The 22,634-nt window shown below is 40.8% G+C and overlaps 1 protein-coding gene across 2 annotated transcripts in view; it reads right to left on the bottom strand.

The window, feature by feature from the left end:
* The window catches only part of AK5 (adenylate kinase 5), a 168,044-nt gene that overhangs the window by 39,360 nt on the left and 106,050 nt on the right, over window positions 1-22,634 (bottom strand). The window lies entirely within an intron of this gene.

Here is a 22,634-nt window from a genome sequence, read left to right as displayed (position 1 = left end):
AAAAAAATCCCGTAACAATGTATCTGGTATGAACTGTCACAACTGATGATCAGAATTAGGATTTCAAAATACTTTTGATTTTCCTCTGTGGAATTACAGTTATTTTAAGTAGATTTACTTTTTAAAAAATTTTACCCATGGACTTTCTCCTAATGTTAAGGATTGTGAAACCTGTTTCCTGGACATGGCTTGGTGAAGTACATCAGTAGACCAAAACATGGATTTGGAGATGTCTTCTTAAAATATCTCCCACGGCCTTAATCCACACTGATTTGCACTAATAGCAGCACCACAATACTGATGTACAGTGTAAGGAAGTGCTAAGAAGTCCAGAAGGTAGGAATTCACCTTGTGACTATGGTACCTCCTCTAAGGAGAGGGTCAGAAAGAGAATTAAAATATATTAAGATAATAGGGTTTTCTTAGATAGTTCTAGGTATTTATATCCTGCTCAAAGACAGGTGTTTTGTTTTTTTTTTCCAGGACAGAAAGCTTTTGGAGAGCTAGAATCTTGCTGTACAAAATTCAGTTACTGCCCTGTTAATGATGTCCTATTAATGATGAGGCACGAAAGATGTGTTATGACCATGCCAGGCAATGGACAACTGCTAAGACCACTTACTCCTTGCACAAATCCCCTATAAAGGGTAGCAGAATCTTATGTTGGTGATTAGAGTAGATTATATGAGGCTTCATTGAAGTCATATTTAGTTTTATTCACTAAATTTTAGCAAGGGGTCTTTAAAGTGAATAAGATGTAAATAATTTGTTGGACTACAGTGATGATGGTGGGTTTTGCTTGGCTGCCAACAGGATTTGGAGAGCTGGAAGATGTAGCAAACCCACTGGCAGTTGTAATAAAGAAAGAAACTGAAGAGAAGGTGCCAGAGGTAATTAGTAATTGTATTTCACACTAGCAGGAGTATACTAGTTCATCTTTAGATTTTCTTGGCTCATCGATTTATCTGAGGTTCATGTAACTAAGACGGGGGTGAGGGAATAACAATGTTTAATGCAAATATCTAACAGGGTCTGAAGAAAGGTAAGCCATCTGCCAACCAGAGTTAGTTATACAAACAAGCCATGTCCTTTGGAGATAGGTTATAACATACTTTTTGGACTGGGCAATTGCTAATGAGCACAACTGATATGGTAGTACTGTATGGAAGACCTTTGGCTAGTGGTATCTTTAACATGACCTGGATAAACTAGCACATGGCTTACTGTTTCTATACTGTGAAGTAGGTTTTTGACAAAGAAATTATTAGCTGTTTAGTTTCTAAGGTGCCACACTGCTCCACCTTCTGCTCGAACTCAGGCTAGCATGGCTACCTACTGTGTTCACAAGGTCTTTGATTCAAGTACTGGCCCAGGGCAGGTGCAGCGGGTGGGGAAAGCATGAGGAAGGCAGGCATGTCAGGGAGACCTACAGTGTGTGTCTTGGGAGGAAGCATGGGGGAGACACCATAGTCTTTCCCCTTCCCAGCTGCTTACCTTCAGATCTGGCTCCGCTACAGTTCCTCTAGCCCTGACTTGGCTAGGCTTGGAGCTGCCACTGCTGCTTTCCCTGGCCAGGCTGGGCTGGGGTTGCTGCTGACTGCTCTGGAGCCAAAGCTGCTGCCCAGAAGGTAAGCAGGCAGCAGGGTACAGGGGCTGGGGGACAGGCATCAAAGGTTGGACACAGGCAGTGGCGGGGTAAAGGGTGGGAGAGCTCAGGCACTGGGGACAATGAGCAGGGGGACAGACACAGGTATGGGGCCATGGGGTCAGGGGAGGCAGGAAGCAAGTGGCAGGAGGGACAGGTAGCAGGAGGGCAAGCACAAGATTGGGGGAACAAGGGGCAGATAAGGGGCTGGGATAAATACAGTACCACTCTTTATCAGAGGCACAGTATCAGAAGGCAGATACTTGTGATCTAATATTGTGCTTGTGATCTTATAATGACAGAAACATCCATAACACAACAGCCTGTTATATAATTTATTCTACAGTAAGACATTTCCTTATTATTATCCTTATCCTAAATCTTTATTAGTCATTAGATAATCAGCAGTAGGTATTATATTGTTTTAGCTTAATATGGTACATTTAGCTTCCTGTTTATAATGCATGGGGTAATAAATTAAGCTGACAGTAAGTCACAGCACATAATATGGAGATGTCATAGCAGTATTCAAACATTTATGGGTGGAGATATCAGGATCACAGGCATAGGAAAGTAGGGCTGCAGTACTGCCTTCTCTGCAGTAGTTCAGCCTAGCCAGTCCTTCCTATGCTGGTGAATCCATGTTTGCTGTTCCTGATCACTTAATGGTAAATACTGGTAAATAAGTTTTGTACTAATTAGTTGTTTACCTAATGGTAAATTGTAACTCATAAATCATGACAGTTTAAATAAAACCATAAATTAAATGGAATCTTTGTATAAGAGATGGTGGTCTTCATTAAGACTTAACAAATTATGTTGTAAGAATGTTCTCTAAATGAAGATCTGAGGAAAAAGAACAGGGTATATGAGAAGATATGAGGGAAGATGACACATCAAAAAACAATTGTGTCTTTTGAATCTGTTGTTGTTCAAACCTTTCAGCAATGTAATAGTTAAAAAAAAATGAATTGATGTAATTTCTTTAAAAGAACCTTGACAAGATCCATCACAAGAAGGTATTAAAGAAACTAAATTGTCATGGGTAAGAAACGAGTTATTTTCATGAATTAAAAATTGGCTAGAAGACAGAAAACTAAGAGTAAGATTAAATGATCAAATTTTATTACAGAAAAGATTAATAGTGAATAAATTAAATAGATAATAGGTTAAAGGTTAGAAGTTGGAGTGTTCTATACTAGGTCTAATGTTGTATAATGTGTTCATTAAGTATTTGGAAAGAGTGAGGCAGAAAGTTCTGCGGGCGACACAAAAGTTATTTAGGTTAGTTAAGTCTTGAAAGAACTACAAGGAACTTCAGTGATCTAATTAAAGTAGGTGAATGGACAGCATGATGCTATATACATTTTAATGTCAAAAAAAGGAATGAGATTTGGAAGAAAATATTACACCGCTTGTACAATTGAATATTACACCGCTTGTACAATTAAATTAGAAACATGTAAGTTATGCCAATGCAGGAAAGGGAACTGAACATCAGAGTCAAATCCAGGGTGATGCAGTGGTGCAGTCACATCCCTCTTTGATTCCTGGTCCACCTAAAGTTTAAAAACAACTGCCTGGCAGTGTGACAGCAGCAGAACAGTTCTATTCAGGTAGCTGTGACGGAGTCAATTAACTTTATGACTCATTATAATCTACCAGATTTCTTTTAAACTCTTCATGGCAGAGCTGTTAACAACTCTCTGTCTTTTTTAATGGTCTTGATGTTCCACTAATGAAGCTATCCTTTCTCTGCAATTTTGTTGTTTGTTAGTGTTTGCTATTATAATTTAGTGGTTCCTCTTATTATTTAGTTAGTGGTATGTAGCTCCTATTATAACTTTTAATTCTGACAAAAATTTTAGAGTGCTAGTAAACCTCATGCTTCTGGATGTAAACCCATATTATAACTATTAAAGAATGCAGTGGTATACCGTGTAGAGGGTAGGCTAGCCCACAGTTGTCTTCTTCAAAGTTCCTTGTCCTTTCTTTGAGGAGTGTGGCGCTGATTAGAGATGGACCATGGATGTGATCCAGAGCAGCAATTCGTACGTGAAGTGCTATGTAACACGTGCTGTTCTGTAAACAAATTCTAAATATTCTTAATCAACTTCAAAAGACGCTTCTATTCACACTGCCATTGTATTCATAAGAGCCATTTCTAAATTAGATAGGAAAGGTTAGGTTTCTTATGCAGAAGTTATTTATTGCATGGGACCCAAAAAAGCTTTGTGAATATTCTCTGGATAAGAGACAATACAGGATTTTTTTTATTGAAATCATTTGATTTAAACTTCTTATTTAAGTATGATTTAAATCAAGGTAGGCCACAGCCTGATTTAAATAACTGATGTGAATTTTGTTTTGTCTTTGTATTATTTAATTTTTTGTAAAGAAAGGTTGATTAGTCTTCAGTGGTGAGCATTGAAATGTTGATTTGCAACTACTTTCTTATACTACTACTTGCTAACTAGAAGGATATACTATATTTCTCCATATTTATTTAATTATATAGCTATATATATTTTTTCCAGTTTCTTTGATCCTAACATTTTGATGTGAGGAAAAAAAGTGACTTATCCTTTATTCACTGGATGATTAACTTGTTGCTCATGATTTGTGTCAAGCTGTATTTGGATGGAAATTGGAATTCAATTAATATGTACAAATTACCTTAAGCTTGCCAAACACATAAAAAAACAAATCATGTTTGCATTTAAAACTATTTTATTCAACAAAGTATTGTCATACTTAAAACTGAACTTCTTATTTCTAATCACCATATTCAACAACATTTTAGATCTAGTAGACCCCAGCTCACCAAACCTTATTTTTATTCATAGATTGAGGAAGAAAACAAACTTTTCTACATTTTTCAATTTTCAGTCAGTTTCTAAGTTTGAATGAGTCTGAAATAAACTGGTTACATATTGCAGAGCTGCTGGCCATTATCTTTGAAAACTCATGGTGATTTAGGAGAGGTCCGGATGTTTGGAAAAGTGCAACTATAGTGCCCACCTTTAAGAAAGGGAAGGAGGAGTATCCAGGGAACTACACATCAGTCAGTCTCACCTTAGTCATTGGAAAAATCATGGAGTAGGTCCTCAAGCAATCCATTTCTAAGCACTTGGAGAAGAAGAAGGTGATTAAGAACAATTAGCATGGATTCACCAAGGGCAGGTCATGCCTGACCGAACTGATTGCCTTCTATGACAAGATGACTGGCTCTCTTGATGTGGGTGTGATGTACCTTGATTTTAGCAAGACTTTTGATATAGTCTCCCACAATGTTCTCACAAGCAAGCTAAAGAAGTGTGAGTTGGATGAATGGACTGTAAGGTGGATAAAAAGGTGGATCATTGGGGTCAGATAACGGCTTGATGTCTAGTTGGCAGCTGGTATGTAGTGAAGTGCCCCAGGGGTAGGTCCTGGGGCTGATTTTTTTTCAAGATATTCATCTAGGACTTGGAAGATGGGATAGAGTGCACCCTCACCACTCAGAGATCTCGACAAATGGGAGGATTGGCCCAAAAGAAATCCTAAGAAGTTCAGCAAGGACAAGTGCAAAGTCCTGCACTTAGGATGGAACAATCCCATCCACCAGTACAGGCTGGGGACTGGCTGGGCAGCAGATCTGCAGAAAAGGACCTGGGAGTTACAGTGGACAATAAGCTGAATATAAGCCAGCATTGTGCCCTTGTTGCCAAGAAGGCTAATGGCATACTGGGCTGCATTTGTAGGAGCATTACCAGCAGATCAAGGGAAGTGTTTCTTCCCGTTTATTTGACACTGGTGAGGCCACATCTGGGGTACTGTGTCCAGTTTTGGGCCCCCCACTACAGAAAGGATGTAGATAAATTGGAGAGAGTCCAGTGGAGGGTGACAAAAATGGTCAGGGGGCTGGGGCACATGACTTATGAGGAGAGGCTGAGGGAACTGGACTTAACTTAGTTTGGAGAAGGGAAGACTGAGAGGAGATTTAATAGCAGTCTTCAAGTACCTGAAGGGGGGTTCGAAAGAAGATGGAGTTAGACTGTTCTCGGTGGTGGCAGATGGCAAAACAAGAAGCAATGGTCTCAAGATACAGCAAGGGAAGTTGAGGTTAGATATTAGGAAAAATCTTTCTCACTAGGAGAGTAGTAAAACACTGGAACAGGTAGCCTGGAGAGGTTGTGGAATCTCCATCCTTGGAGATTTTTAAGACCATGCTAGACAAAGCCTTGACTGGGGTGATATAGTTGGCGATAGTCCTCCGGTGAGCAGGGGGTTGAACAAGATGACCTCCTAAGATCCCTTCCAACCCTAATTTTTCTATGGTTCTATGATATACTGAAACAAAATTATATCCCCTCTGCACCAGCAGAAGATGCTATTGCTCCCAAAGTTTATTATATACTTGAACAACCTTTACTTCACTTCAGTGATTTGGTTTTCTTTAACTTCAGCAGAAAACATGTATAAGTAAACTATTATTTTTTACTTTCAATTTTTTAATAGATAATAGTATATTTAGACTTTAAATAGACTGTTTTAAAAGAACTTTTTCAATTTAAGCACTTAAGATCTGATTTAAAGATTTTTTTAATTTTTATGATATCCTATTTGATGGAGTATAATCTGTAGAACAGATCATGGAGCTTGAGCTCTGGAAGTCTCGGTTTGTCTCATCTTTGCTAAGCACCCTCTTTTTGCATTTGGGCAAAATAGTGAAATTTCATGCCTCCATTTCCCTGCCTGTGAAATGGGAATACTGATATTTAACCAGTTTGGTGAGGTACTTTGAGACCTACACATATATAAAATGACTAGATAAAAGAACACTATATCCTAACAAATGCTTTCTTTACACTGCTGCTGCTTAGTTTCCTCACATTAAGACTTTCATTCCTCTCTTTCATGGAGTACAAAGTGTAAATGTTTCTGTGAATGCTCAGTTTTAGAGGCTGAATGATACTGTTCCTTATAGATGTAGCCTAAAATTATGCTTAGTAAAACAGGAAGCTGAACTCAGAATTCAAACGTCCAAAATAAGTGCCAAGCAAAGATTATATAATCAAAGGGAAAGCTGTCCTTTTTCTTTATTTTTACATAAATTGAATTTAAAATATCAACAGATATTTAATTGGTAGATCCTTTAATTCATAATCTGTGGTGAAAAAAATCATAGCATATAGTAGAATGCTCATTAATAACTGACCAGTAAGGACATTGTGTATATAATAGCATAATACAAGACTGAAGCTGACAAAGTGCCAGTTTTGTCAATGAGACCATATCAAAACTTTCACATGGAAATACAACTTTATAGTCATTATATGTTGTTATGCTATACAGTAATCAATTATGCATTCTCTATAATAAAGGAAAGATAATACTTGCACTGACATAACATTAAATATTTAAAGAACTGAAGATTTATCACCAATTCGCATCCCACTTCTATCAGTACAAAGGTATTTTCTCCATTATAAATGATAGGGAAACTGAGATCCTGAGGGATTATTTGATTTATCCAAGATGATGCAATATATCAATGGTAGAGCCAAGATTAGGTTTTAGATAACATTTCTGTTTTCCTCCACTAGCTTTTGCAACTGTTGTACTTCTATCCTTTCTAGCTATATGCCTTAAATACATTAGAGTTTACTGTCTTGGTCTATGATTAGAGTAAATTCACCTCAGTTTCCAGGAAGCAACTCAACTCTGGTCTGTCAGAGTTGTGCTGTGATGTTACATCAGACTGATGTTTGAAGGTGCATTAAGTTGTTTTATTATATTTTGATTTTTATTTCCCTTATGCCATATGCATACCACTGTAATGACTTTTGCACTTAATTTACCCATGTATGCAGCTAGACTTATCTCTACTTAATATATAATATTTCCTTAGGACTTTTTTTTTAAAGCATTGAATTTTGAAAAGGAATACTATGCAAGAAAAGCAGAGGCAACACTGCTCCTTGATATTTCTACTGAAGATATGCAATATCAACCTGGAGTGACTTTAAGTAAATTTGATTTTTAAGGGCAGTTGCACCCGTAAACCACAATATTGAGACACATTAGGCACCCAAATTAAACTTACAGCTGTTTTGCATTACTAGAGCAGCACAAAACCGCTGAAGTATACCAGTGAATCAGACCCTTCATTTGCAATTGGTTGGTTGCTTAGAAGGATGTCAGTCAGACCAGCACTACAAACTCATTCTGTTTCTCAAGAGAGCTGCATTTGAAGGGCCTTCCCTATGTTGACTTCCCCTTCATCATCGTCTAAAATATAGAACAGAGGTGATGTTGGAGTGATAGAGCCATGATGGTCCAGGAAATATGTGAGGGGCAAGGATATATTATTGGGGTGACATCTTTTACTGGACCAAATACGCAGCTGGGTGAAATTTTAGACATGCCTTTGAGCATGAAGTGCGCTTCCTTAGGTCTGACAAAGAAGCAGATGCAACTAATCTAAGTAACTAATAGAACAATAGCTTGTGGAAAAACTCCATATATAAATAAAAAAAGAGTATGCTAAAAGGAATGGAGCAGGGCTATAAAAAGAGGAGAAGCAACATTGGGTTAAGCTGAAGGACAAGAGAAATATAGTAGGAAGAAGAGCAAGACTATTCAAGAAGGAAGAGGGTCCCTGAATGAAAAGCCCCCTCAGTGCTAGATGGAGTATTTCAAGGATGGATGCCTGAGTGAGTAGTATCCATAGAATCCATTGTAATTGCCATTAAACTAGTAATGAACAGTAATTAGCTATTGAGAAACCCTTGTGATTGGCTGAGTTACCTCTCATGTCACTATGGCACAGTTTCATGACTTGTTGCCCCCAAACTGTTACTTGCCTGTATAATAATAGCAATTTGATGTAACAATTGTTGATAACTGATTTACTACCTGTTGAAGTATAGTCTAGCCACAAGATGTGTTATGCATCTATACAAGTCTGAAGAGCCTATGTATTTAAGCTATGATCAGCTGTATATTTAAGCCTGTTTGTTTAAGCAAATGTAAGTTAGAATAAAGAAAAAACTAACAAATTAAAAAGTCTAAAAGAACCAATTTTTAATTGATTTAACTCGTAAACTAATCTATACTTTTACGTTCTTGGAACACTCATTCAGCACTCAGATAAATGTTCTAAGTTTGGGAAGGATACAGTGTATTTTTTCATATAAAACAAGGAGATTGAGTATTTTTAAGTGCACACTTTAATACGATTTTAACTATGGAGTCACCTCCTGAGCCTCCATAATATGAAGTAATATAACACATTTTAGTGAAGCATTATAGAAATATTGTCCTCCACCTGTATTTTCCTGGACAGACTAATATTCTGGGAAGGCTTTTGTAAAAGTGTTTGAGGAGAAAGACTAGCGCAGAACGAGTAGACCAGAGGTGGTCAATTACTTTGGGCGGAGGGCTGCTTACTGAGTTTTGGGGAGTTGTCGAGGGCCATGTGGGTAGCCCTGCCCCTTTACAGTTGCCTCACCCCCAGACGCCATATTGGAACCAGAAACCTTGCCCCCAATCCCTGATCTCTGCCACCAGAAGTCCCTCCCCTTGCCCTGGAAGTACTCCTTTTGAGACAAAGAGTGCTGCAATCTTGATACCAGAAAAAAAAACCCCAAATTATATACAAAGAATTAAAGTATCTACTACAACTTATTTTAATTTTATTTATATTTTAAAATATTTTGTACTGATTTATGTGTTTACAAAGTGTATCTAGAGGTAACTGCATTATAGCTCAAAATACAGTCCTATTGTATATTGTGTGTGGGTGGTAGGGGTGTGTGTGCATGGTGGCACCTGGCTATGGTCGGTGGGATGGGAGAGACAGATTGAGACGGGGCTGGGCTGCTGGCTCCATTGTGTGTGGCTCTTGTGGACTGCATGAGAGCCTCAAGTGATGCAGCCAAGCAGACACCCTTGCCTAGGCTCTGTGCTCTTGCTGCTCCACTTGCACAGGCTTCATACTCACCTGCTGTCACCATTTCCCTTTCCCTCCCAAATGCTTCCCCACCACTTCCCCCACCACCACCACTCTTTGCAGCCCCCGCCACTTCCCATGCTATTCCTTGTGGCCCCCGCCACTGTCTTTGGTCCCCGCCATTCCTCCCACTGCTGCCATGGCCTCTGCCACTCCCCATGGTGCCCGCTGCTCCCCTTGCTGCTGCTGTGGCCCCCGCTGTGGCCTCCACCGCCCACTGCAGCTCCCGCCACTCCCCATGCTGCCCACCATGGCCCCTGCCACTCTCCCCACCACTGCCACGGCCCCCACTACTCCCCATAGCCCCTGGTGTGGCCTCCACTGCTGTCTGGAGCTCCTGCCACACCATGCCGCTCTCCATAGTGCCCACCGCTCCCCACGGTCCCTGCCACTCACCACTGCTGCAGCCCCTGCTGCTTCCCATGCCAGTCCCCCTGACTCCCGTGCCACTTGCCACTGTCATTTCCCCTGCTGCTCCTTGCACCGCTCCCTGCATCCCCCTGCTGCTACTGCTGCTGCTTCCCCCTGCCTACTGCTTCCCGCTCTGGCTCCAGCCTGGCCCAGCCAGAACCACAGGGTTCCCAGCTGCTGGGCAGTTCACAGCGGTTTCCCTCCTCCCTCCAGCTGATCTTAACTTACTTTCCACTTGGATGGAGGGAGGCAGGGAACAGCTCCAGGGGTGTGAGGTCAGAAGCTGCAGAGGCTTCCAGTTGGGGGCTGGAGGGTGGGGTGGAGCTGGGGGTGGGATGGAGCCAGTCTGGACTTATTGCTTAGCCACTGGGTCCTGACACAGGCTCTCCCTGGGTCCTACTGCTACTGTTTGCCTGTTATCTTTGACAGGCAGCCAGGGACAGATATAAATTAATTTTCTAAAATGTTTCAGGGCTCCATGGCTGGATGAATAGAATGGCCTGGCAGGCCAGATCCAGCCCATGGGCTGTATTTTGCCCGCCCCTGGAGTAGACAGAGATGGGAGGAACTCTATCAGAATACCTAATCCATATTCCCAGTACATGGTTGCTACCTATTGTTATTCTCAAGTACGTTGTTTCTTACTTATTAATGGAGTTTCATGCTTTGGAAAGGTATTCCAATATCTAAATTACTTCTTTCTGAAGTTGGTACTCATTTTACCTTTGTCCATTTCCATCCCACCACTCCTAGTCAGACTTACTGTAGCATTTACAACAATTCTAGACCATTTGTAGTACTTAAACCCTTTGGAATAAGTGCCCCTAAGAGTCTTTGCTAACAGAGAAGGCCCTTAGCAGGCAAAAGTCTACATGGATATTTTATAAAATATCTCAAATGCAAATTCAATGTGCTGTTTATCTCCTTTTTCAGATTATTAATAATGATCCCAGTTAAATTGTGCTCTCAAGAGACGTCACTGGCAGACTGTAGGACTCATTGCTCTGTGTGCCAGCTTATTGTTTATCATTACTTTCATGAACTATATTGCAGCTTTTTTCAGTTTAGGTGAAAATGCGTGTCTGCAAAATAATCTGTCTTAAATTTCTAGGAAGACCTTTTGTGGCACAAGTATAGACACTTTGGTAAGGTCCAAATATATTGCATTTATTATACTCACTTCATCTGATTTTGTAATGCTGCCCAGAAGAAGTAATCCAACTTGACTAGAATAATTCACCACCAAGAGATAAATACAGTTTTCTTCTTCATTCCATTACTCTTCAGGTCTTCCCTTATGTATTAACAAACTTCCATTATTTTATGAAGAATTAATTTAAAAAGTCAAGTCATAAAAAGGTAAGAGAATACTGTGATTGGAGTGACACATGCTTGGCCTTTTGAAAGCTGGCTAGATATTTTTAACTCCTGATTTACTATGATCTTATTATGAAAGAAATTTTCACTAGTTCAAAAACAAATCCTTTCCACAAGGACACATTGTTTTTAAATTTTGGTACCAAAATAGAATATAATGGAATTAAGGGGAACATAAAAATAGCAGTCTGCTTTGAAAAACACAACCCTAAGGCTAGGAAGCAAATCTACAAATGTCAGAGAAGGAAGCTTGAACTTATGTGGCTGAGAAAATATAGACAGCCAAAATCATGAGTCAAGGACATAGCATAACCTTCACTTGTAATTTCCTGGCTTTCTTTTTAAAAATCATGGAAAAAAAAAGTTAAATATAGCCTTTTGTATTTTGTATCTATGCTTATAATGGAACATTAAAACAGGGGAAGTCAGATGATGAAGCCTGATAGTATCAAGAATATCCAAACGCAATGTGGCAAGAGCACATTTGGTTTTAAAAATAACCACTGGTAAGGCAATTTACAGCCACAACACAGAAGTGATTACTCTCTACTGGAGCTGTCTATTGGTAGCACCACAGCTGGAGCCCCATTTTCTTTCACTTACCATTGTCCCAACCTCTCTCTCTAACCCTACTTACCTGCAACCCATTAATGGATACAGTTAAGTAGTTAGCTATGTTAGTCTGAAGTCAGACAGAAAGTAGGGATCAGTGATGGTCCCTGTTGTCTGCATTTTCCCATTGGCTAACTCTTCACTCGGGGTACACACAAGCACTACGTTTAGATCGCTCTAACCAAAGTTAGAGCAGTCTAAATGCCCGAGGTGTCCAAGCATTCACAGGGCTTAGGTCCCCCTAAAAATGGTGCACCTGATTTAAAGAGAGTTCTTGTTAGGTAAGATTGGCATGGGTTAACCTGATCTAGCAAACACTTACATGCATTCAGAGCACAGCCCTGGTGCTGGGAAAGACCAGCCACTCTCCACAGCACTAGGGCTGTGCTTTTTACCTCCTGACCCTGACCAGAGTATTTCTACACCCCAACCCTTGCCCAGGACTGGGCAGTTGACCCCTCCGCCCCACACAGACCTGCCAACCCACCCACCTACCCCAAAACCTGCCAGCTTGCATGGGGTCATCCCAATTCAGGTTTAGGTGGCTTAAACTCAGTAAGGTTTAGGTGGCCTAAACTAAGACTTCCAGCAGCTTCCTGCCCAGTATGCCTGTATAGACCTCATTCTGAGATATCTAATTTTCCCAGTACATTTTATAAGGGGTCTAGACACCTTAGATAAGGCACAGAAGTGCTCAGCATTGTGGTACTAAATGCTTTTTTTAGATGTGGGCTTTAGGGCTTAAGTATGCCGATCCCAAGGCAAACTTTGCTAAGGATAGGGAGGAGATGCAATGTTGCAGGAATAGTACTGCATGCATTTGAGTTTACTAAAGCATAATGCTTCTGGTCCAGACACCTGTTACATACACAAAACAGTCTCGGTATTTACTGCAGAAGTAAATAAGGAGCCTAACAATAAGCCATGCCTGGATAATGATGATATAAAATTTCTTCAGGTCTGCAGCAAGTACTAATACGGCACGTTACTAATACTAAGTTACATGCACTCATCCAAAGGAGATCCTGACAGTTGGGCTCCAGCCAGGCAGCCAGCTAATGGTGGGAAGATGCTTGAAGCAAGAGGCCACCTAGGCTCTGAAAGATCTCCACAATGTTTTTAATTAGAAGGTGGGATCTGATATTTTCAAGGTAAGGGGGAGCAACTGCCAACCTCATTTCTGACCAAAAAACCCACAAACCTCCAAGGAAAATCTGCTGTTGCTGGAGGAAGAACTGAGATAAAGGATTTGTTTTATGTGCCTTTATTACGGTATTGTGTTGTCACTTTTGAAATGACCAAACAATTTTGGAAGGCCTAAAAATGGCATGGAGACACATAAAGATACACTTCGAGTTTGGCTGTATGGAAGGAGCACTTTGTTCAAGGCAAACTGCAGCACTTATTTTTTTAGACCAGATTTTTTTAGCATGTAATAAATAGGATTGTTTCCATGGCAACTTGAGCTGAACAGATTGCTCATTGGCATCAATAGATTTTTGTTAAACATCCTTCATCTGCCTAAAGTAAGGACAGAATTTTAGAAAAGAAGTCTCTGATGTATTATGAGTGTCCATTTTTCTTGACTGGCATTTATGCTCTCCAGGTTTTAATCTCTCTCCCTCTAAAAGTGGAATCTGGATTTGTAACCTGACATGACACTACTGCATATCAATAAAAGAGAAAAGTCCATCACATGTCTTATGTTGGCAATGATGAGCCCACAGGGTCATGCACTTCTAGATGCTTATGGTCATATTACAAAGTCAGACCCATTATGATTAATGTTGCATATGCGTACAACTAAGAGTTTTATGACCTGAATGAAATATAAAGTATGTGATTAATAAATCATAGTTTGTTGTCCTGCAGTCTGACCCAACTTCTTCTTAAATTATTTAGTTGGTGTTTCTCTTATTTTGAAAGGTGGCTTTAGAAGCTAAATGTAAACAAAAGATTCTTGTAGGCCACATCCTTATCCTATTGTAATGTCAACTCTTGAAGTATTGTCTCTGAAGTGCTGAATAATTCCTCATGGTTCTTCAGAAGAGAAGAAATGAGAAATAACAATGTGACAAGTAACCAAACTTGGTTAACCACAGAAAGATGGTCTTAGAATTGGTATAATTAAGAGCTTTAGTTAAAGCTTGCTTGGTTACTTGGTCAGCGATTTATTTGCTCTTGGTCTAAAACCTAGTTTTTACATTACTCTGGACTAGAAGTGACAGTGTAACAGGATACCTTAAGAAGAGTTGTTGTTACGTGACAGTACCTTTTAATTTAGAGCTTGCTTTTCCTAGTTAGTAGAGTAAGTGTATTTCTCTTTGTGTGTGCGCCTTGTTCTCTATTTCATCTTTTCTTTCGCTTGTTGCTTTTTGAGTGATCTGTCACATTTTCTAATTATAAAACGTTTTGCATTTGCAGCAAAGATTGGGTTATACAATTTGCTTAATTCAGTAGATTGCTTGTCATTCCTGAACAAAAAGCCTTTTATTATCTTTCAGCTTTCTTTTCTTTTATATCTGACATGTTGGGCCAAATTTTAAAATGGCAGTCTCTATATTGCTGGTGCTATTTGCACCAGGCCATTTGTTGTATGTACACAGAGAATTCAGATTTCAGTTGGCAATTTATTTTGTGTCACAAATGTGTTTGCAAGTTGGGTAGGTACAAGTTGCACCCAAAAAAGAGGATGGGCAGGGGATTTTTAAAACTTTTCCTCTGAAGTGTTTTGTCAACTTTGCATTGTTTCAGAAATATGTTCAAATTATAACTTTCCTGGATACTTACCAGACATGTTTTGTTTATCTACTGAGGGAATAAATGGTTGTATTCTTTAGGCTAACTGAAGATGCCCAAAAAGCGTTGTCTTTCATAAGAAATACATTAATGCTATTTTCTTACAATGCTCTTCGACATGTTTCACTGATTTCAGTTAATTAATACTCTCATTTGATCTTAATGTACTTGAAATAGGCCAAACAACAGACTTAATTAAGGTTCTAGTTTTTAAAGATTAAAACATGCCTGAGTCCAGGAATCAAGTGGCACTACACTGACAGTATTTTTGGCAAGACCATGAAATGTGATAGTCAGCATAACTAGATAAAGGGAGCAGTAAGAGCATGTAGCCATTCTAGAGATTAATTAAAGGCAGTATGCACATGTATATACATCTCCACTGTTGAAAATACAAATACTTCTTTATTTATAAAGTGCAATGATTAATGCTAAGAAATGCATTTCTTAAAATTAAATATTACAAATTGGGAAAATACTGCTAGATACATTGTTAAAAGCTATCCAGTTACTTCTCAGGACAAGTAGCCAAGAGAATTGCTGGGGTGCTGGTACGCAGGGGAAAATAGGAGGAACGTGTTTTTGTTAGCTAATAATTCAGATTTCTCTAATTTTTGGTGTGGCCATTTCTGTACCACAATTCTCGCCAAAGAAGCATCAGTTGAGCTGGCTAACCAAATATCAGCCCATCCATTTCATTACAGGGCATTTACACAAAGTTTGTGTCTTTTTCCTTAGTTTCCCCATTTTCTAGTAAAGATTCCAAACTGCCACACGTATGCTGGAGTGCTGTACTATTTTTTTAGGGAGCTAGTCCAATATTAACCTAATGTCATTCTACTAGACTTAAAGCACTGATTTGACTATATTTACTAATCTTACCCTATTAGGATTTTTTATTAAAGGAGAAGAATGCATCCAACTGTTCTTTGCATGCAAGATTGGTAGTGGAAGAGCACCTGTCTGGCTGGGGCTTTCTTTTATCCAAGGTTTTGGCAATGGAGATTGTGAAAATGTACTGTTGAAGAAAAAACCCTTTGTGAGGTATTGAGGAGTAACTCTTTCTAGACCTGTAGTGGCAAATTTAGATGATGAGGAAGATGAAGCTGAATTTATGATTTTTGAGCATTTTGAGTCTAGAATGGTAAATTAAACATTATAGTAAAATATTCTGGACACCTCATAAATGAAGGTAAAATTATTTGCATGGGAATATTCTTTAAGAGAGTTTTTTGTTTAAAATGTTTCAGTGAAAGGCTGGTGAATAGGAAGAATTATGAAAAAATCTTGTTGTATTATGATCTTTCAGTAATGGTTAAGGATAAAGCTTGAACTTTCAAAAGTAGTATTTTGAGTGTGCAGACTATGAAGTATTCCTCTGGCTTAACTTCGGCTTACTCTATGTGCTCAATCTAGTAACAGTAAATGAATCTCAATGATTAATCCATCATGTACAATGCTAAAATGCACATAGTTACCATAATAATACAGTGTACTGCATTTAGGGTGTGGACAAGGGTACATTTGCAGCCATTTCAAAAGAGGAATGTTTCAAAAGGGCAGCAGCTGTTACATTCTAATTGTTGTGTGTGAACAAGAATAATTCAAATGCAGCAAAACTGCTCCAACTTTAAGATTGCTCCATCCAAGTGTTAAAGTTGGAGTGGTTTTGCTACATCTGAATAATTTTATTATCTTTCAGCTTTTGAATATTTGAATTGTTCTTGTTCACACACAACAATTAGACTGTAACAGCTGCTGACCTTTTGAAACATTCCCCTTTTGAAACAGCTCCAAATGTAAGTGTATTCACAACCTTATATGAATATTGGACAAGTGCATAATATTGGACATAATGCTATGCTTACCTGCATAGCACAATGCCAGCCCAAATATTTTGCCTGTTGCTTCCATTTTGACAAATGTTTGTTATCTGTATAAATCACTTAAATGTATGGAAACTTTCAGCATCACAATTCACTTTCTAACGGTGATGCTCACAGTTTCGGCCCCATAGACCAGATGAATGGGGTGCAGCTAATCTGTGGGCTGAACTGGGCCCCACACCACCCCTGTCCACCAGAATCAGGACCTCACTCTGCCTCTACCAACCCAGAGCCTGGCTGGGGATAGCATGGGTCCCTGGGGTCCATTCTGGCCAGGTGGGGGTTTGGCAGAGGCAGTGCAGGGTGCTTCACTATCTCTGCCTGACTGGGATCAGGCTCTAGGGGCCTCCTGCTTCCCCTGACTGGTCTCTTTACACCGAGATCAGCCCCCACACTATGTGTTCAATCTAGTGTACAGGGCCAGAGCCCTGTGGGCTGGATGACACGGCGCTGGGAGCCAAATCTGGCCCTCAAGCTGGAGACTGAGGACCCCTGCTCTATAATGTAATTGTACTCTGTGTAACTGCATAGTAACTGGTGCCAGGAATGGTGAAGAGGAAGCAGTTGACACAGACAGGCTCTTAAAAAATTAAGGGAGATAGAGGCTCTGAAATGGATTAGTTGCTGCCAAAGTTTCTAATTTCAGCCCTGAAACTGATCAGTAGAAGCCTTGAAAATGATGGTGCTAGTCAGTTTTGGGGCTCTAATGCCAGGTCCTTGACAGCACTTAGATTTTGTATTTAATGGGTGTGTCTACATGAGATGTTTTACTGCACAGTAAACTAATCTACTGCACAGTAAAGGATCACATCTACACATGTGCACCATTTACTGCAAAGTAAATTGTCTGCTGCACAGTTAGCTACTACCTGTATAGTAGAGCATGTGTAGACACTGACCCAACACCAGGTTGCCACAGGGGATGGGAAACTCCCCCACTCCTGGCACTGCTCAGCTCCCAACTCCCCCAGGAGCCAAACAGTGCTGGCATGAGGTAGGTGTCTGTCCCACTCTGTCCCAGTGCTGCTCGTCTTCCAGCTCCACAGAGCAACACTAGGACTGGGGATCTCTCTGCTTTCCCACCCAGTCAGGGGCTGGCAAAGAGCTGTCCTGTTTCTGGAGCAGCTCCCAGTTAACCCCTGGCTATGCGGGAAAATCCCTGAGCAACCCAAGGCTGGCTGGGAACTGTCCCACTCCCAGGGGATTTCCCTGCCCAGCCAGCTCCCGGCCAGCCCCTGATTGCACAGGGAAGCCCTGCTGGGCACAAGGCTTGTCCCCATGCCCATGTGTATGTGGTTGGCGAGCTCTGCAGCAGTAGCTGTCCCCCAGCCCTGTGCACATCAGGACCCCTCCTGATTTGCAGGGCCAGGAGACAGCTGCTGCTGCAGCCAGCAGAGGTCTCCTGACCCCGTGTGTATAGGACCAACCCCTGTACTCTCTGCCAGTCCCCTGGTTAGCACCCCAGGGGACCCTGGAGCTCCCCTTGGCTTCTGTAGGGGGCCAGAGCAGGATAGGAGCAGCCCTGTACCAGGCTGGTCCTATTGGGAGCAGATTTGCTCCAAAACAGGGAGTGCCTGTACACATGCTCCCAGAGGAGGCTTACTGTGCAGTATTTCACTGCACAGGAAACCTTTATAGCATTAATAGCATGTGTAGATGTGCCCAATGAGCATTGTCTGCATAAGGGGTGGTTAACTAGTGGCATGCATGACGCACATGGCCCATGCAGCTGCTGTGAGTGACACTCAAGGCTGGACTGGTAGGAGTGTTAGCTTCCAGGGGGCAGCTGTGCCCACTCCCACACTAGGCTGCAGCAAAAAATGGTAGACTCTAGTGGCACCAAGTTCACCATGCAATGGCCAAGTTTATTACAAGCAGGAAAGGAGTGGAGTTGGAGGCAGGGCTGGGCTTGGGAAGAACCTAAGGCCAGAAGGGTGCACTGTGACATTCTGGGCCCAAGCTGTCCCAGCTGGGAGGCCCACGGGGGCAGTAGGGCGCATGACACTTGCTGCACCCCACTCATCTAGTCAATTTCTCCGTGGAGAAATCAGTACTACCAGACTGCCATCTTCTCTGCAAGCAGGGCAGGAGCTGGCACTGCTACTCCATTAAAGGTTCAAGTGGCACAGGCATAGCAAGCTCCTACAGCACCCTGGGCAGAGGACCATGCTCACTACTGTAGAATGTCCTATCTGCCCCAGCTCTCTGCACTCTGGTGGCGCATACTCCAGCTGAGGAGCAAGCTCACTGCACAGCAGCTGTGGCAGGGGGCAGCAGAATATCCCCCACCTCCCCTAGGAGTCTTTGCTATGGCAGGCCCAGCCCAGCCATGGAAGATGGTAACCCTGTGTCACAGTAGTGTCTGGGTGGTGACGGCTTGAGTAGAACAGCATTACCCCTGGGGATTTTTTTTTTTATCACAGGAGGCACAGCTCTGTGTCCATGTCCAGTAGTATATGGAGGGGAGAGTAAACAAAGCACTGGAGCAGCCACTGAGAGGTCCACCCCACAGATATGTGCAACCAGCTCCAGTGCTGATAGTAGCACTGATGGGGGTGGGAGGAAGTACACTTGCCAAAAAGATTGGCCATCACTGGCCTACACTGTGCTTAGGTAAGTGAATACTCTGGCTAAATACATAGCCTTTCTTTTCAGACTGGAGGCTATGGATTGAAAAGGAGCACACTGTAGTTTCCTTTTATATCTGATCAAGCAGAATGCATAAACTCCCAAGTCTGTCCCAAACATCCCAGTCTAGGAAGACTTTTGGCAATGGAAGAAAATTTAATAGCTTCAAGTTCTACCTCATAATTGGCATAAGCTGCAGTCTGTGATAATTGCATATCTATAATTGTATCTATGTTCTGATGTGCCTAGAGATCTTGGGCCAAAAAGGAACAGTCAGAACTGAACAGTTGTAAAAATTCTCTGCTTTTAGGGACAATACATCAGAGAAAGACTGGGCTTAAAGTTAAATGGAATTTCCGTTCATTATTTTACAAGAAATTTGGAGCAAGGTAAACTGTATGGCTCTTTTCTGAATCACGCACTTGGCATTGATTCTAAAATACCTGCCAACTCCATTTGTCATATATTAGCTCTGCTAGTTACAGGGCTGAGCTGGAATAATGAAGGAATGGAAATAGCATTCTCATGTAGAAATCTGCTTTTACAAATTTATGCAATCTGTGTGATTCCCCTTGTGCTGCCTTGCAGTGTTTTGGGACCTTATTGAATGCAAATATTTAGACTCCTGGAGCATTCTTAAACAGCAGGTTGGGAACAGGCAACTTGCTTTCAGATTAGTTATAATAGATTATTTTGAATTTAATATATGTTAGAAATTATTTTTAGAAATATACATTATTTTTTTATTAAACATACAAAACGATTTTGACCACCGGCATTACTGCTGCCATACTGTACCTCTGATACAAAGCATTCTTGGAGTCAGCTTAGCTGTAGGCTTGAAAATTTCCTGCAGGTAGGAAATCCTAGGGTGACAGAACCATACTGATGATACCTTCCTTTCCCCTTGCACCATCAACTGCCAGTGCAAGAGCAATTCTAGATGAAAGAGTATGCAGCTGAGGAATTCTCAGCTGTTGTAACATATGCCAAGAATCATTCCGGCCAGGAGAACCCCCAGCACCGTACAGACATAAAGGGCATCTTTGTGCCCTCATTTCAGCTGTATCAAGTGCTGATCAGTCCCAGCTGAGGATCTGTCCCAATGAAGAATACATGCTGGTAGTAGTAATGTACAAATGCTGCTAATTCATGTTGCTCAATGGCTACCTAGAACTTCTGCTAAATCTAAACATCTTTTTTTTAGTACCTGCGTAAGGTTGCTTGGAAACCATCCCTCTGAGCCCCCGCATTCTTCATGACAGCTCTTTTATGAAATAACATCCTTGCGTAGCACGCTAATATGTAGACGTATATTCCTATCTCACTTGAGAGTCTCATTGTAAAGGTTGTTGGTGCTTGAGACCATTCATGAATAGTATGTGTCATTTGATAAGTCAATGGAGTATTATGTCACTGTCATAATCAAAATCAGTTTAATCACTGAATGCAAGCAGTTTTTCACTCTTGTATTCTAGTAATTTAGCTAATTTTTCTTGATATATTATTATGGATAACTTCTAATTTAGGTTTTTGGTTCAATACTTGTATTTACTGAGTAAGCTGTAACCCTGATGACTGTAACCTTGGTCCCAATCACTTTCTTTGCTTTTTATGTATTTTTCTCTCTTGTGTCATGCCTGAACTTAGTTTGTAAAGTGCTTCTGGGGAGGATTGTTTTTTCCTGCTACTGCAAAATGTCTATCGTGCATCTGGTGAAAGAAATTGCATTCATAATGAGTAAAATACAATCAGTGGGTTTTTTTGTTTTGTTTTTGGTGTTTTTTAATTTTATCTTGATCAGTTTTCCTGGGGGGCGGGTGTTGGGGTGGGGTGGGGGTGGTTAATAAAAAACCGCCCAAAAAACATGAAAAAATTGAATATTCTTTCATTCTTCATTAAAAATATATCACTTACATAGTAAGCATAAATAGCTTACTTTAAAATTACCAGTTACTTAAATTTGGATATACTTGTTCCCATTACCATTGGTAGGTATTTGTGAGATGCATAAAAAGACTCTTTTTAAACAATTTGTTTTATTTTGCGCATATTGTAGACCAACATGGACAGTTCTCTATAGGTTCATAATTTGTCAGGAGTATGTATATCTGCTATACAAAATACAAAATATAAACATATCCTCTGCTTTCCAGAGCATAAAAGACCCTTCTCCTGCTCTAAAGATTAAAGGTTAACCCAGCCAAGGTAATGACAAAGGAAACTTCAGAGACCTCATTGATGAAGATGTTAATTCAAGAGGGACTGATAAAAGAACAGGTTTTAAACTTAGAGGGCACAGACAGAAGTGCAGCTCTTTGATGTAACTCACGACACATTGCAGGAAGTGTTCTGAGTTACAAAGATCCCCTGGACCTAACAGAAGTTCACTGTTGATTCAAGGGGGGAGGGGAATCAGCTGCTGGCTGCCAGCTTGCATCCAGTTTCTCCTAGCAATGGCCTCTCTTCTCTCCCAGCCTGTCCCTATTTCAGAATGGGATGGGGGAAAGGGAGCAGAGGTTGCTCGTTCTAGTGGTTTCCCAGCTGGCACTGGAGGGTGGGCTGGGTGAATTGGAGCCTCCCCCCCTCCCCCCCACTTGGAGGGAGGCTTCAATACATTTGTCATACCCTCCAGCAGGGAACTAAAAAAACTCCAGACATGAACTCCCTCTGCTCCCTTTCCCCGCTCCCATTCAAAAAACAGCAACAGGCTGGGAGGCAGTTACAAATGATGCTATTTTTTTGAAACGTCTCCATTTGAACCCTCATGCAATGAAAGTTCAGATTTTAGCTGGATCAGCCATTTTTTAAATAGTTTGCAGCTGTGCATTTGTGTTTGGTCATAGCTATAGACCACTCTCTGTGGCCAGATTGGGCAAAAATTGTCACTTCTATCTGCATCTTTAAGAAACGAGTAGGAGGCAGGGGCAGGCTGGTTGGTAGACAACAAGCAAGAGCCTTTCAAGTTTAGAGCATAAACACAGGCACAACACTGAGAGTTTGAAGAGCTGAAAAGAACAGTTGATGAACTGGGGGGCAAAAGATGAATAAGACTAGAAGGGGGAGAATATATAAGGCTGTGAAAGTAAAGAGGCATTTGCAGCAGACAGGGTTAAAGGAAACCAGTGGATCAGTACTTTGAAAGGACAAATATTGTTAAAAGGTGCAAAAGTATGCCCTTAAGTATGTTAGACATTAAATCTATGTTTCTCAGGGAAAATAGTAGTTACTAAACATGTATGAGCTAGAAAGTAGTGTCCAGAAAGGGGGGGTGTGTATA

The sequence above is a fragment of the Alligator mississippiensis genome, chromosome 5 (genome assembly GCF_030867095.1).
Source record: "Alligator mississippiensis isolate rAllMis1 chromosome 5, rAllMis1, whole genome shotgun sequence".
NCBI classification, from domain to species: Eukaryota; Metazoa; Chordata; order Crocodylia; family Alligatoridae; genus Alligator; species Alligator mississippiensis.
Note: the sequence above shows the minus strand (reverse complement) of the source record. Positions and strands in the feature narration are given on the sequence as shown.